This window comes from Rutidosis leptorrhynchoides, chromosome 5 (assembly GCF_046630445.1).
Source record: "Rutidosis leptorrhynchoides isolate AG116_Rl617_1_P2 chromosome 5, CSIRO_AGI_Rlap_v1, whole genome shotgun sequence".
NCBI classification, from domain to species: Eukaryota; Viridiplantae; Streptophyta; class Magnoliopsida; order Asterales; family Asteraceae; genus Rutidosis; species Rutidosis leptorrhynchoides.
The window spans coordinates 407,069,223-407,086,064 of record NC_092337.1 but is presented as its reverse complement, the minus strand read 5'-3'; positions in this window follow the sequence as shown (position 1 = coordinate 407,086,064).

Genomic DNA, 16,842 nt, shown 5'->3' with positions numbered 1-16,842 from the left:
CACGTCAAACATTCTCCTACGTATTTAGCAACATCGGCTTTCATACCCGGCCACCAAAAATGTTTCTTGAGATCCTTGTACATCTTTCCCGTTCCAGGATGTATTGAGTATTTAGTTTTATGAGCTTCTCTAAGTACCATTTCTCTCATATCTCCAAATTTTGTTACCCAAATCCTTTCAGCCCTATACCGGGTTTCGTCTTCCTGAATATTAAGATGCTTCTCCGATCCCTTGGGTATTTCATCCTTTAAATTTCCCTCTTTTAAAACTCCTTGTTGCGCCTCCTTTATTTGAGTAGTAAGGTTATTATGAATCATTATATTCATAGATTTTACTCGAATGGGTTCTCTGTCCTTCCTGCTCAAGGCATCGGCTACCACATTTGCCTTTCCCGGGTGGTAACGAATCTCAAAGTCGTAATCATTCAACAATTCAATCCACCTACGCTGCCTCATATTCAGTTGTTTCTGATTAAATATGTGTTGAAGACTTTTGTGGTCGGTATATATAATACTTTTGACCCCATATAAGTAGTGCCTCCAAGTCTTTAATGTAAAAACAACCGCGCCTAATTCCAAATCATGCGTCGTATAATTTTGTTCGTGAATCTTCAATTGTCTAGACGCATAAGCAATCACCTTCGTTCGTTGCATTAATACACAACCGAGACCTTGCTTTGATGCGTCACAATAAATCACAAAATCATCATTCCCTTCAGGCAATGACAATATAGGTGCCGTAGTTAGCTTTTTCTTCAATAACTGAAACGCTTTCTCTTGTTCATCATTCCATTCAAATTTCTTCCCTTTATGCGTTAATGCAGACAAGGGTTTTGCTATTCTGGAAAAGTCTTGGATGAACCTTCTGTAGTAACCAGCTAGTCCTAAAAACTGGCGTATGTGTTTCGGAGTTTTCGGGGTTTCCCACTTTTCAACAGTTTCTATCTTTGCCGGATCCACCTTAATACCTTCTTTGTTCACTATGTGACCGAGGAATTGAACTTCTTCCAACCAAAATGCACACTTTGAAAACTTAGCGTACAATTCTTCCTTCCTCAATACTTTTAACACCTTTCTCAAATGTTCACCGTGTTCTTGGTCATTCTTTGAGTAAATAAGTATGTCATCAATGAAAACAATGACAAACTTGTCAAGGTATGGTCCACACACTCGGTTCATAAGGTCCATGAACACAGCTGGTGCATTAGTTAAACCAAATGGCATGACCATAAACTCGTAATGACCGTAACGTGTTCTGAAAGCAGTCTTTGGAATATCATCTTCTTTCACCCGCATTTGATGATACCCGGAACGTAAGTCAATCTTTGAATAAACAGACGAGCCTTGTAGTTGATCAAATAAGTCGTCAATTCTCGGTAGTGGGTAGCGGTTCTTGATGGTAAGTTTGTTCAACTCTCGGTAGTCGATACACAACCTGAATGTACCATCTTTCTTCTTGACAAACAAAACAGGAGCTCCCCACGGTGATGTGCTTGGTCGAATGAAACCATGCTCTAAAAGTTCTTGTAATTGGCTTTGCAGTTCTTTCATCTCGCTGGGTGCGAGTCTGTAAGGAGCACGAGCTATTGGTGCAGCTCCTGGTACAAGATCTATTTGAAATTCAACGGATCGATGTGGGGGTAATCCCGGTAATTCTTTCGGAAATACATCGGGAAATTCTTTTGCAATGGGAACATCATTGATGCTCTTTTCTTCAGTTTGTACTTTCTCGACGTGTGCTAGAACAGCATAGCAACCTTTTCTTATTAGTTTTTGTGCCTTCAAATTACTAATAAGATGTAGCTTCATTTTGCCCTTTTCTCCGTACACCATTAAGGGTTTTCCTTTTTCTCGTATAATGCGAATTGCATTTTTGTAACAAACGATCTCTGCTTTCACTTCTTTCAACCAGTCCATACCGATTATCACATCAAAACTCTCTAACTCTACTGGTATCAAATCAATCTTAAATGTTTCGCTAACCAGTTTAATTTCTCGATTCCGACATATATTATCTGCTGAAATTAATTTACCATTTGCTAATTCGAGTAAAAATTTACTATCCAAAGGCGTCAATGGACAACTTAATTTAGCACAAAAATCTCTACTCATATAGCTTCTATCCGCACCCGAATCAAATAAAACGTAAGCAGATTTATTGTCAATAAGAAACGTACCCGTAACAAGCTCCGGGTCTTCTTGTGCCTCTGCCGCATTAATATTGAAAACTCTTCCGCGGCCTTGTCCATTCGTGTTCTCCTGGTTCGGGCAATTCCTAATAATGTGGCCCGGTTTTCTACATTTATAACAAACTACATTGGCATAACTTGCTCCGACACTACTTGCTCCGCCATTACTCGTTCCGACACCATTTGTTCCTTTCGTTCTATTAACCCCTGGTCCGTAGACCTCACACTTCGCCGCGCTATGACCATTTCTTTTACACTTGTTGCAAAATTTGGTGCAGAACCCCGAGTGATACTTTTCACACCTTTGGCATAGCTGCTTCTGATTGTTGTTGTTGTTGCGGTTATTATTGTTGTTGGGATGATTGTTTTAGTTGCTGTTGTTGTTGTTGTTGTTGTTGTTGTTGGGCCTTTTGTTGTAGTTGCGATTGATGTTGCGATTGTTGGGATAATTGTTGCGATTATTGTTGTAATTGCTGTTGTTGTTGTATTGGTGTTCTTATCACCGTTTTCCTCCCACTTTCTTTTGACTTGCTTCACATTGGCCTCTTCAGCAGTCTGTTCTTTAATTCTTTCTTCAATCTGGTTCACTAGTTTGTGAGCCATTCTACATGCCTGTTGTATGGAGGCGGGCTCGTGTGAACTTATATCTTCTTGGATTCTTTCCGGTAATCCTTTCACAAATGCGTCGATCTTCTCTTCCTCATCTTCGAATGCTCCCGGACACAATAGGCACAATTCTGTGAATCGTCTTTCGTACGTGGTAATATCAAATCCTTGGGTTCGTAACCCTCTAAGTTCTGTCTTGAGCTTATTGACCTCGGTTCTGGGACGGTACTTCTCGTTCATCAAGTGCTTGAATGCTGACCACGGTAGTGCGTACGCATCGTCTTGTCCCACTTGCTCTAGATAGGTATTCCACCATGTTAACGCAGAACCTGTGAAGGTATGCGTAGCGTACTTTACTTTGTCCTCTTCAGTACACTTACTTATGGCAAATACCGATTCGACCTTCTCGGTCCACCGTTTCAATCCGATCGGTCCTTCGGTTCCATCAAATTCCAAAGGTTTGCAGGCAGTGAATTCTTTGTAGGTGCATCCTACACGATTTCCTGTACTGCTAGATCCAAGGTTATTGTTGGTATGTAGCGCAGCCTGTACTGCGGCTATGTTTGAAGCTAGAAAAGTACGGAATTCCTCTTCATTCATATTCGCGGTGTGTCGAGTAGTCGGTGCCATTTCCTTCAAAATAGTCAAATGGAACAAGTTAATCATACAGAATATTAAGAGTAGTTAATAGTATTTCGTAGCATAATATGAACTCATTTATAAAAGCTTTTTCTTCATATTAGCGTTTTATAAGTTTAAATTCGGGTAGTACCTACCTGTTAAGTTCATACTTAGTAGCTAATATACAATTCAACTACTACAATTCTATATGAAAAACTGATTATAATAATATTTCGCGTTCAAACTTTTATACAATATTTTACAAACTTACAATACCGATTATTTTACATAAAGCATGAAATATAGCACACAATAACTTTGATACAAGATAGTTGTGAAGATAATTCTAGCTAGTACACAAGTCGTTCAGCAAAGGCAATAAAGACACGTAATTCATACGTCCAGAAACAAGTCATGCATTCTGGTTTTACTAGGACTACTTCCCATCCTTGGTCTTGTGGAACATAACTGTTATGGCCGTTGATAAGACAGCGTGTTGTAACGTCGTCAAAGGGACGAGGGTTACGTAATGTCCAACAGTCCCGTAACAATCTAAAAACCTCATTTCTTACCCCAATTACCGACTCCGTCACTTGTGGGAACGTTTTGTTTAATAGTTGTAGCCCGATGTTCTTGTTCTCACTTTGATGAGAAGCGAACATTACTAATCCGTAAGCATAACATGCTTCTTTATGTTGCATGTTAGCCGCTTTTTCTAAATCATGAAGTCCAATATTCGGATATATTGAGTCAAAATAATATCTTAACCCATTGCGTAAAATAGCATTTGGGTTCCCCGCAATATATGCGTCAAAGTAAACACATCGTAACTTATGGATTTCCCAATGTGATATCCCCCATCTTTCGAACGAAAGCCTTTTATAAACCAAGGCATTCTTGGAACGTTCTTCGAATGTCTTACAAACTGATCTCACCTTAAATAGTTGTGCCGAAGAATTCTGACCGACTCTAGACAAGATTTCATCAATCATGTCTCCGGGTAGGTCTCTTAAAATATTGGGTTGTCTATTCATTTTGTGTTTTTATACTGTAAAATAGACAAGAGTTAGATTCAAAAAAATACTTATTAATACAAGCAATTTTTACATATATCATAAAGCATAAGCACACTATATTACATATATTACACCACACGAATACAACTATCTTATTCCGACTCGCTTGTTTCTTCTTCTTCAGTTTTGGTTCGTTTTGCCAAGTTTCTAGGGATATATGATGTTCCCCTAATACGAGCTGTCGTTTTCCACATTGGTTTAGAAAAACCTGGTGGTTTAGAGGTTCCCGGGTCATTGTTACAACTTAAGGACTTCGGGGGTTGACGATACATATAAAGTTCATCGGGGTTGGAATTAGATTTCTCTATTTTTATGCCCTTTCCCTTATTATTTTCTTTTGCCTTTTTAAATTCAGTTGGGGTAATTTCTATAACATCATCGGAATTCTCGTCGGAATCCGATTCATCGGAGAATTGATAATCCTCCCAATATTTTGCTTCCTTGGCGGAAACACCATTGACCATAATTAGCCTTGGTCGTTTGGTTGAGGATTTTCTTTTACTTAACCGTTTTATTATTTCCCCCCACCGGTTCTATTTCTTCATCCAGTTCCGATTCTTCTTCCGGTCTCGATTCTTCTTCTGGTTCCGACTCTTCTTCCGTTTCCTCTTCGGGAACTTGTGAATCAGTCCACGAATCATTCCAATTTATATTTGACTCTTCATTATTATTAGGTGAGTCAATGGGACTTGTTCTAGAGTAGACATCTATTACATAATATCAAACGCGTTAAGAGATTAATATATCACATAATATTCACATGTTAAAAATATATAGTTTCCAACAAAATTTGTTAAGCAATCATTTTTTCAAGTAAACACGGTCGAAGTCCAGACTCACTAATGCATCCTAACAAACTCGATAAGACACACTAATGCAAAATTCTGGTTCTCTAAGACCAACGCTCGGATACCAACTGAAATGTCCCGTTCTTATTGATTAAAAACGTTCCATATTAATTGATTTCGTTGCGAGGTTTTGACCTCTATATGAGACGTTTTTCAAAGACTGCATTCATTTTTAAAATAAACCATAACCTTTATTTCATAAATAAAGATTTAAAAAGCTTTACGTAGATTATCAAATAATGATAATCTAAAATATCCTGTTTACACACGACCATTACATAATGGTTTACAATACAAATATGTTACATCGAAATCAGTTTCTTGAATGCAGTTTTTACACAATATCATACAAACATGGACTCCAAATCTTGTCCTTATTTTAGTATGCAACAGCGGAAGCTCTTAATATTCACCTGAGAATAAACATGCTTTAAACGTCAACAAAAATGTTGGTGAGTTATAGGTTTAACCTATATATATCAAATCGTAACAATAGACCACAAGATTTCATATTTCAATACACATCCCATACATAGAGATGAAAATCATTCATATGGTGAACACCTGGTAACCGACATTAACAAGATGCATATATAAGAATATCCCCATCATTCCGGGACACCCTTCGGATATGATATAAATTTCGAAGTACTAAAGCATCCGGTACTTTGGATGGGGTTTGTTAGGCTCAATAGATCTATCTTTAGGATTCGCGTCAATTAGGGTGTCTGTTCCCTAATTCTTAGATTACCAGACTTAATAAAAAGGGGCATATTCAATTTCGATAATTCAACCATAGAATGTAGTTTCACGTACTTGTGTCTATTTTGTAAATCATTTATAAAACCTGCATGTATTCTCATCCCAAAAATATTAGATTTTAAAAGTGGGACTATAACTCACTTTCACAGATTTTTACTTCGTCGGGAAGTAAGACTTGGCCACTGGTTGATTCACGAACCTATAACAATATATACATATATATCAAAGTATGTTCAAAATATATTTACAACACTTTTAATATATTTTGATGTTTTAAGTTTATTAAGTCAGCTGTCCTCGTTAGTAACCTACAACTAGTTGTCCACAGTTAGATGTACAAAAATAAATCGATAAATATTATCTTGAATCAATCCACGACCCAGTGTATACGTATCTCAGTATTGATCACAACTCAAACTATATATATTTTGGAATCAACCTCAACCTTGTATAGCTAACTCCAACATTCACATATAGAGTGTCTATGGTTGTTCCGAAATATATATAGATGTGTCGACATGATAGGTCGAAACATTGTATACGTGTCTATGGTATCTCAAGATTACATAATATACAATACAAGTTGATTAAGTTATGGTTGGAATAGATTTGTTACAAATTTTCACGTAGCTAAAATGAGAAAAATTATCCAATCTTGTTTTACCCATAACTTCTTCATTTTAAATCTGTTTTGAGTGAATCAAATTGCTATGGTTTCATATTGAACTCTATTTTATGAATCTAAACATAAAAAGTATAGGTTTATGGTCGGAAAAATAAGTTACAAGTCGTTTTTGTAAAGGTAGTCATTTCAGTCGAAAGAACGACGTCTAGATGACCATTTTAGAAAACATACTTCCACTTTGAGTTTAACCATAATTTTTGGATATAGTTTCATGTTCATAATAAAAATCATTTTCTTAGAATAACAACTTTTAAATCAAATTTTATCATAGTTTTTAATTAACTAACCCAAAACAGCCCGCGGTGTTATTACGACGGCGTAAATCCGGTTTTACGGTGTTTTTCGTGTCTCCAGGTTTTAAATCATTAAGTTAGCATATCATATAGATATAGAACATGTGTTTAGTTGATTTTAAAAGTCAAGTTAGAAGGATTAACTTTTGTTTGCGAACAAGTTTAGAATTAACTAAACTATGTTCTAGTGATTACAAGTTTAAACCTTCGAATAAGATAGCTTTATATGTATGAATTGAATGATGTTATGAACATCATTACTCCCTTAAGTTCCTTGGATAAACCTACTGGAAAAGTGAAAAATGGATCTAGCTTCAACGGATCCTTGGATGGCTCGAAGTTCTTGAAGCAGAATCATGACACGAAAACAAGTTCAAGTAAGATCATCACTTGAAATAAGATTGTTATAGTTATAGAAATTGAACCAAAGTTTGAATATGATTATTACCTTGTATTAGAATGATAACCTACTGTAAGAAACAAAGATTTCTTGAGGTTGGATGATCACCTTACAAGATTGGAAGTGAGTTAGCAAACTTGAAAGTATTCTTGATTTTATGTAACTAGAACTTGTTGAATATATGAAGAACACTTAGAACTTGAAGATAGAACTTGAGAGAGATCAATTAGATGAAGAAAATTGAAGAATGAAAGTGTTTGTAGGTGTTTTTGGTCGTTGGTGTATGGATTAGATATAAAGGATATGTAATTTTGTTTTCATGTAAATAAGTCATGAATGATTACTCATATTTTTGTAATTTTATGAGATATTTCATGCTAGTTGCCAAATGATGGTTCCCACATGTGTTAGGTGACTCACATGGGCTGCTAAGAGCTGATCATTGGAGTGTATATACCAATAGTACATACATCTAAAAGCTGTGTATTGTACGAGTACGAATACGGGTGCATACGAGTAGAATTGTTGATGAAACTGAACGAGGATGTAATTGTAAGCATTTTTGTTAAGTAGAAGTATTTTGATAAGTGTATTGAAGTCTTTCAAAAGTGTATAAATACATATTAAAACACTACATGCATATACATTTTAACTGAGTCGTTAAGTCATCGTTAGTCGTTACATGTAAGTGTTGTTTTGAAACCTTTTGGTTAACGATCTTGTTAAATGTTGTTAACCCAATGTTTAAAATATCAAATGAGATTTTAAATTATTATATTATCATGATATTATCATGTATGAATATCTCTTAATATGATATATATACATTAAATGTCTTTACAACGATAATCGTTACATATATGTCTCGTTTAAAAATCATTAAGTTAGTAGTCTTGTTTTTACATATGTAGTTCATTGTTAATATACTTAATGATATGTTTACTTATCATAGTATCATGTTAACTATATATATATCCATATATATGTCATCATATAGTTTTTACAAGTTTTAACGTTCGTGAATCACCGGTCAACTTGGGTGGTCAATTGTCTATATGAAACATATTTCAATTAATCAAGTCTTAACAAGTTTGATTGCTTAAAATGTTGGAAACATTTAATCATGTAAATATCAATCTCAATTAATATATATAAACATGGAAAAGTTCGGGTCACTACAATTTTAAAGTATAAGCGGGCAAAGACGATGAAGAAAGTTCTGTTGAGAAGGTTTCTGCAGAATTGGAATCAGAGATTCAGATGGTGGTACTATGATGATCGTTCAGAGGAAGTTGTGATTGTGTTGGAGAAGAAGATTGAAAGTGATGAGGATTGCATTCGTGTGTTGGATCCAATTTGGCTGTGAAACTGTACCGAAGCTGATATTTTCACTTTGTACTATAATCGTATGTTATATCGCATGGAGATTAAGGTGCATGATGAACAGTATGTGAAGGTTTCAAAGCTGTGCTATTTGAACAACATAGTTATAGATCCTCACGAATGAATCAGATGAATGAAGATTTTTTAATAGAACTAGGTCTTAGGGGGAGTTTGTTGGTGCATGTAATCCCAGTTCTATATTTGTAAAAGTTCTATCGTTAACATTTGTTACATTTCAGTCATGTATGAATATTGGTTATCGTTTAATAGTATTTAACCAATGTCGTAGAATGGTTCCGAGTTGTTTGGTTGGCAACTCAGACCATCGACCGATGGAAGGTACCATCGGTCGAGGGACTAAGACCATCGGTAAATGGTCAGAGACCATCGACCGAGGATCGCTACAGGTATATATAAATAGATGCATCGGGTTTCTTGATTAGTTTTACGAACCCTACACCTCCTAGCCGGCTTGTTTCATTCATGTTATCATCCCACAACAAAACCCAAACGAATACAAACCCCAAGGCATCAATTTCATCAACAATTCGTTGGTTTTCTTCGATCCCGAAGCGTAATCGTATTCGTCTCAACCTAGATTAGTGTTTTCCACCTCTAATCCTAGTTAAACGTTTGATCTTAGACTCATACAACGTCTACATATAGGCCATGGGCTAAAATACTATCGTAAATTGCTTGTGAGTTGTGACTATTGACTAATGTTACTTGAAATCAATTGTGGAGCTAATTTACGATAAACATAATCAAGAAAATGTTATTTTAAGTAGAATTGTATTAACTTGATTGTTAAATTCATCAGTTAACATGTTAAAATACTTCAAAAAGTTAAGGGAAACTAAAATTTCCGCTAGTGCTTCGATTAACACCATTGAAGAACGGCCACACGTTCAGGAAAGAGTACTTGAAGAGCATGAACATCAAGCCCCTTTCAGAAAGTACACAAAAACTGATTTAAATAAACTTCTGGATGATCCGGGAGAGCGTCCGAGCATGGAACACTACCACCCAAGTCAACAAAATGAAACTATGTTTGTGTGTTAGGAGCGACCCGGCCCGATTTGACCAGACACATTCAATATTTTGTGCAAGAATGTTATCGAAAAAAGATTTTGGAATCCAATTGAGTTTTGATCCTAGAATCGCCACTGTATGTAACCTTTAAACAATATAATAAAACCATAAGCTTAACTAGTCAATTACACATATTATTGAATTAACTATAACTAAAAGAATAAAATAAAATAAAATATATCACTAATATATAATTTATATAATATCAGCTCATGGCTTACGAATATGCAAAACGAGGCGCATCTGATCTAGCGATCATTTCGAAAGAAAAATCAGAGAGCCGACTTGTGAAAGTAGCTTAACGAGCTCGTGAAGTTGGCTCTCTTGACGTTGTTTTCGTGTTTGCTGATGTGTCAAATGTTGATGAGTGTAGGACTTTCGTGAATGAAACCATTCAGCATTCTGGTCGATGTAAGTAATTTGTATTCTCTAAAATAGAGCTAACATAAATTAAGTAGCAAGTTAAATTATTTGTTACATTTACTTCAAATCAATTACGTTTTCCAACCCCTATTAGAGAGCATTAATATATAAACCTTACTTGTGCAGTGGATCATCTTATTTGTAATGTAGGAAAAGTATCTCTTTATTCGAGGAACATTGATGTCAAAGAATTTGTTCCTGATACGGTATGATCCTGAATCCTATAAACCTTACTTGACGCTCTCCTTCATAGCAGATAACTACTAACTACAAGCCCAAGTTCAAGTAATTAATGATTATATGAATATGTGCGCGGAGGACATAAACTTTTGGGGATCAATATATCCAATTAATTTCGCGATCCCGCACCTCATGAAAACCAAAGGAAAGATCATTGTTAATGCCTCAGCTGCCGGAGTGTTGGACCCACCCAAAGGTGGTTTCTACAATGTAAAAAACTTTCAAACAAATGTGTTCGTCGTCTTTCTTGTTTAACTGACCCGCCTTATGGCCACTAACACATATATAAGATTTTGTTTCATAACTTACTAGTTTAATACCCGCGAATTTGCAGGTTTTATTAAATTATGATATTATAAGACAATATTTAATAATATAATGATAACACAAATAAAAAATATAACATTTTAAAATTTCAAATGTGTAAAAATATAATAAAAAAATCTTGTTCAAAATAAAGTAACAAACTTAAATTCGAAAGTATTAGTAATTAAATGTTCTTATGAGCTAATAGGTTCGACATATAAAGTTTTAGGCCGTGAATATGTATTGTTTTGATGGTAATTTAACATATATAATGTATAATTATGTAATGTTTTGATGGTGATGTAACATATAATGTATAAGGTATAAAATGTATTGTTTTGATGGTGATGTAACATATACTCTGTATAATGTATAGGTTATCAATATAACATACATAATACATATATACATATACATAATAAAATATTAATAGGGCTCCCTCTAATATTGTAATTTAATATACCCGCAAGCTTTGCGAGTTTTTTTTCTCATGAAGCTAGATAATTATCTTTGTTTGCAAACAATTACTATTGAGATTGTTTATAACAAACACTATTTTAGTTGTATCAAGAATAAAATGTCGAAAGGCTTCAAAAAAGAAAAAATAAAAAAGAGGCTAAAAAGTTGATACACTAATATAAGAAGACCAAAATATTATTTGTAGCTACAATACCTCTACCAACTTTATTCAGTTTTGTATATCCTTAAGTTAGTCCGTAACTATACAAAGCCAAAGTTTATAGAAAAAGCAATAACAAATTTGTAGAAATTCAAGTCATCAAACACTTCCGATATCAACCACATTTTATATCTATATATGGGTAGAGAACTCACATCTTCATGGTGATCTTTCAAATGCAGACAACCAACTCCTAACCAATGAGCATATATAGGTTTGTTCCACCATCGGAAGCCAATATTGGTAGAAAAGATTTCCCACTGCATACACGAAATTCTAAAATAATTGTGATGATGGGACATACAAAAAACTATAATTTGAGAGTAGTTTAATATAAAAGTAATGATATTGAGTCATTTGCATCATGAAACTTGAAGGTAAATTCAAAATTTTAAATGTAGTCTATAACCTGGGAGATCACATATATTGTGTGTTTTTAAACAACGGTGCAACTCACAATAACTAATCTCTAATCTAGCGTAAGCTGCCCATTTATCATCAGCCCGTGAAGTCATGCTTTTTAAAATCAGATGTGATAATTTCAAACCATTTAATTATGAATGAGTCAATTGGTGATCCGTTTAACCTCAAACAAATGATACTATTTCAAAGATATAATGGAACTCACCCACATAGACATCGAATAAGGCAATAGTTCATCAGATAGAGGTGGAAATGGAGCCTTAAACGTCTTAAGTAGAGTACTCAAACAGTCACCAACCTGTGGTTTTTAAAGAAGAAACCATCATTAGAAAAACGGTAAAATCCATCTTTGAGATTTGTAGTTGGTAAAATACTAAAAGCATACTTGATCGAACAATTCTTCTTCTAGCTCGTTTTCTTCCTTGACCATTTCTCCCTCTTCTGCATCAAAGTCTTCTGTTTTGACTTTATCAGCTATTTCATTTGATTCTAGAAGCACCGGCTCTCATCACTTGTTTTAGTCCTTGCAAAATGCTTTTTACTTGACTTTCATCTAAAAGAGGCCCACCAATGTGAATAAAAAAAATACATAGCATACGAAAAAATATTAATAAATAAAAACTTCAAATACCTCATACATTCCTACATATAGAAGAAACAAATCACACCTTTACACACTCTTTAATTGCATCCAACATATTTATGCAAATTTAGTCTCTCTGGTTCCTAAAATCACCATTTTGGAAATTAACTATTCATAAGCTCCAGTCTCATAGCAAACGAAAGTATTGACATGCAAAAAAGCACACATTATGAAAAAAAACACACTTGAACACTTCACGCCACAAAAAACAGTAAAATAACATAAATTAACCTTGTGTAAAGCATCTACTAAAGCTGGTATGATGAAGCCATACAGCTGCTTTACGTATGACTCATCACAGCCCTCTGATTGTCCCTTTTCAACAGCTAATTTGGCTGAACAAAGAAGCTCCGACATAGCTATAAGTAAAAGAATGAACCAATGATTATAACACGATAATTTGATAATTTTATGCATAACTGGGGTAGGTTAGTACCTGAAACTGCAGCTCTCCTAAATTCTTCATGAAAATAAAATTGAAGTAGTGGTACTAATATTGGAGCAACCCGCATGAGTTTTGGTCAAAGAAATGTCAGTTTTTGTACTTCACTTATATGTAACTAAGGCAAATATTAACATACACAGAAGTTGAACCTGGTCAATCCAAGGAAAAAACCCTTCCTTTAACTCATCAACGTAGCAACATAGCAGATTGCACTCTGAAACTTTTATTTAAAAAAACTGGCACAATAATCTAGAGCATACAAATATATGGATCATTATCGTAAAAACATCATTATAACTATGACACCTAGCGTTTTTGTACAACTTTCCTCTCAATCGATACATGCTCTCATAACCAAGTTATTCGAAATCATCCCTCCTGCTTCATATATGTCGATATAAATTGTATCCTTTACAAACTCTTCCATATGATGCAATTGAGACTCAAATATAGTGGCCTTTCATCCAAAGAATACATCGAAATATATCAACAGATGTCATATTTGTCCTGTATAATCTAGCATTGGTATAATATTTAAGATCCAAACATCATATATAAACGTTGATGATCAATAGTATAATAATACAGTAAAAAAAACAGTAATAAACAATCATAATCGATTTAGAAAACTAAAATAAAAGCCCTGATTGAAATAAATTCTTACCTTTTTTTACATGAAATCCTTTTAGGGTTTTTTTATGTATGAATTGAGATAAGGTTTAAAATCTATGAAACTGGACGATGTTGAATTGAATTTCACTCCCAGTAGTAATCCATAAGAGGTGCGCACGCTGGATGATTTTGTTGTTACAAATCGACGGTGATCGATATCCGTATTAAACTTGATTTGGATCGAAGGTATTGAAAGTGATTTAGGGTTCGTGACAGATTGAGAATAGATTACGGATGATTTTTTGTAATGAAAAAGATCGTCAGATAGAAATTGAAAGAACGATTAAGTTTTCTGATTTAATTGTCTTGATTCTTGAGGTTAATTGAGTGGTAGCTTTGTATATTACAATTAAATATGAGGGTAGTTTAGTCAATTAACTGAATGATTAGTTAATCTAGTTTTTTTGTTAGCTAATACTTCAAATGGATGATTGAGATTAAAAGTTAGTAATGATCCTATGGTTAGTAATGATCCTATGGTCATAAAAGGGTTAGCTTGTTTAATTAGGAGAGATAATGCTTCTCTTTTAATGTTTAAAAGAGATATATGTAAAACCATATACGTACGTACTTTAGAAATGATATCCACAGATAGACAAGTGTTCAGTATAATGATATTTGAGTGTTACAAAATTTGCAAGCAAGTAAAGCAGCATTGATTAGCTTCTATGAGTCCCTTAGATTTGAAGAGTCTCTAACAATAACCACAACTATTGAAACTATAAACAAGAGAAAAAAAACTGATTGTATTATTGATGAATTGAATTGATAATGCTTTTAATTGGTTTTTACAATATGAATTACATCTCTATTTATAGTGTTACAAGGCCCTAAATATGGAATGGAGCCTAAGTATTCTCGATGAATACTATCCGTTGTTGTAGCTTACTGTAATCCTGCTGTCATTTTATCCTAAAAAAGGAAATGATGAATTGGAATCTTCTATTCTGATCCTTGGTTTAAATAATTTCTAACATTCCCCCGCACGTTGAATAGTGGGATTTCCAATGTTCAAATTGACGAGTACTTCGTGAAACGATCTTTCATTGACTGATTTTGTTAGGATATCTGCCAGTTGATCTTCAGATTTGACGAACGGAAGGGATATTATGTCTGCTTCTAGTTTTTCTTTGATGAAGTGCCGATCTATTTCAATGTGTTTGGTTCGGTCATGCTGGACTGGATTTTCTGAAATTACGATTGCAGCTTCATTGTCACACATGATTTTGATGGGATCTTGGGGAGGAAAACCAATTTCTGTTAGAAGTTTCTTGATCCATAATGCCTTAGTTACGCCTCTAGCGATTCCCCTAAATTCTACTTCAGCACTAGAGAGGGTAACTACCTTTCATTTTTTACTTCTCCAGGTGACTAAATTTCCCCCTACTAGGGCAAAGTATCCTGCAGTAGGTTTCCTAACTCCTTTCTCTCCTCCATAACCTGCATCTGTAAATATTTGAGTTTCCAAGTGATCATTCCTTTTGAACAAAACTCCATCCACAGTGGTTCCTTTTAGATATTTGATAATTCTCCAAACTGCGTCCATATGATGTTTTTGAGGTTGGTGCATGAACTGACTGACAACCCCTACAGCATGCGCTATATCTGGACGAGTGTGAGGGAGATAGATGAGTTTTTTTACGATTCTTTGAAACTGGCTTCGATCAGCTGGATCACCTTTTTCCTCTATGTAAAGCCTTTGATTCGGGATCATAGGAGTTTCAGCTGGTTTGCAAACGACCATTCCTGTTTCAGCAAGGATGTCAAGGATGTATTTCTTTTGACAAATAAAGATTCCCTGTTGGGATCGTAAGACTTCAATCCCAAAAAAATATTTGGGTCTCCCTAGGTCTTCATTTCAAATTCTTTAAACAAATTTATTTTTAGGTTTGCAATCTCTTCTTGATCATTCCCTGTAATGATCATATCGTCTACATATATAATAAGACATTTAATTAAATTGTTTCTTTGTTTTAAAAATAATGTGTGATCGGAGTTACTTTGTTTAAAGCCATAATTTTTTATTGCTATAGTAAAACGCCCAAACCACGCTTGAGGGGATTGCTTTAACCCATAAAGAGATTTTTTAAGACGACAAACTTCCCTTTCTTTGAAGTTTGATGATAAATCGGGAGGTCCTTCCATGTAAACTTCTTCTTTGAGTTCTCCGTAAATAAAAGCGTTTTTAACGTCTAACTGATGAAGTGGTCAATCTTTATTTGCAGCAACTGAAAAGAGTACCCTGATTGTGTCGATTTTGGATACTGGTGAAAAAGTCTCAGAGTAGTGAACACCATAGGTTTGAGTGTACCCTTTGGCTACCAATCGAGCTTTGTATATCTCAATAGTACCGTCTGCTTTGTGTTTAATTGTGAATACCCATCGACATCTAACTGGTTTCTTTGACTCTGGAAGGATGCATTTTTCCCATGTATTGTTTGTTTGAAGGGCTTTTATCTCTTCCTCCATCGCTTTTATCTAGTTGGTAGATTTCAGAGCCTGCTCTACCGAGGTTCGAATTTCTTCAGAGTATAATGCGAAAGTAAACTGTTTAGCTTCTGTTGATAAATTTCCTTTGGCAATGTTTGCCATAAGATATCTTGATCTGCGGGGCTCCCTTTCAGGGGAGAACCTTCTTGGTGGGATTCCTCGGTTAACTCTCGGAGGAAGATTATATTGTTGTTGAGTTTGTTCTGGTGGTTGTTAAACTTGTTCTTCGAGTTCTGATGAGTGTTCAGTTTGAGGTTCATGTTCTGATATTTGTTCAGATTGTGGTTCGGGTTCTGATGATTGACCTGTGGCACTTTCCTGTACTGACACATCTTCATTTTCACGGTTAGTAGTATTAGTTACAAGAGATTCTATGCTTACCTCGTCATGGGGAAGGTCGTTAGTACTACTGATAGATGGAGTACTTTGTGGTTCGGTGGCATGAGTCACTTCCTCTGATGATGGTATATCTAGCCAACTCACAGTGTCATTAGGTTCAATCTCCCCCTGACTCATATGTTGGGTAGCATAGAAATATTCGATTTCTAAAAAATCACAGTTCATAGT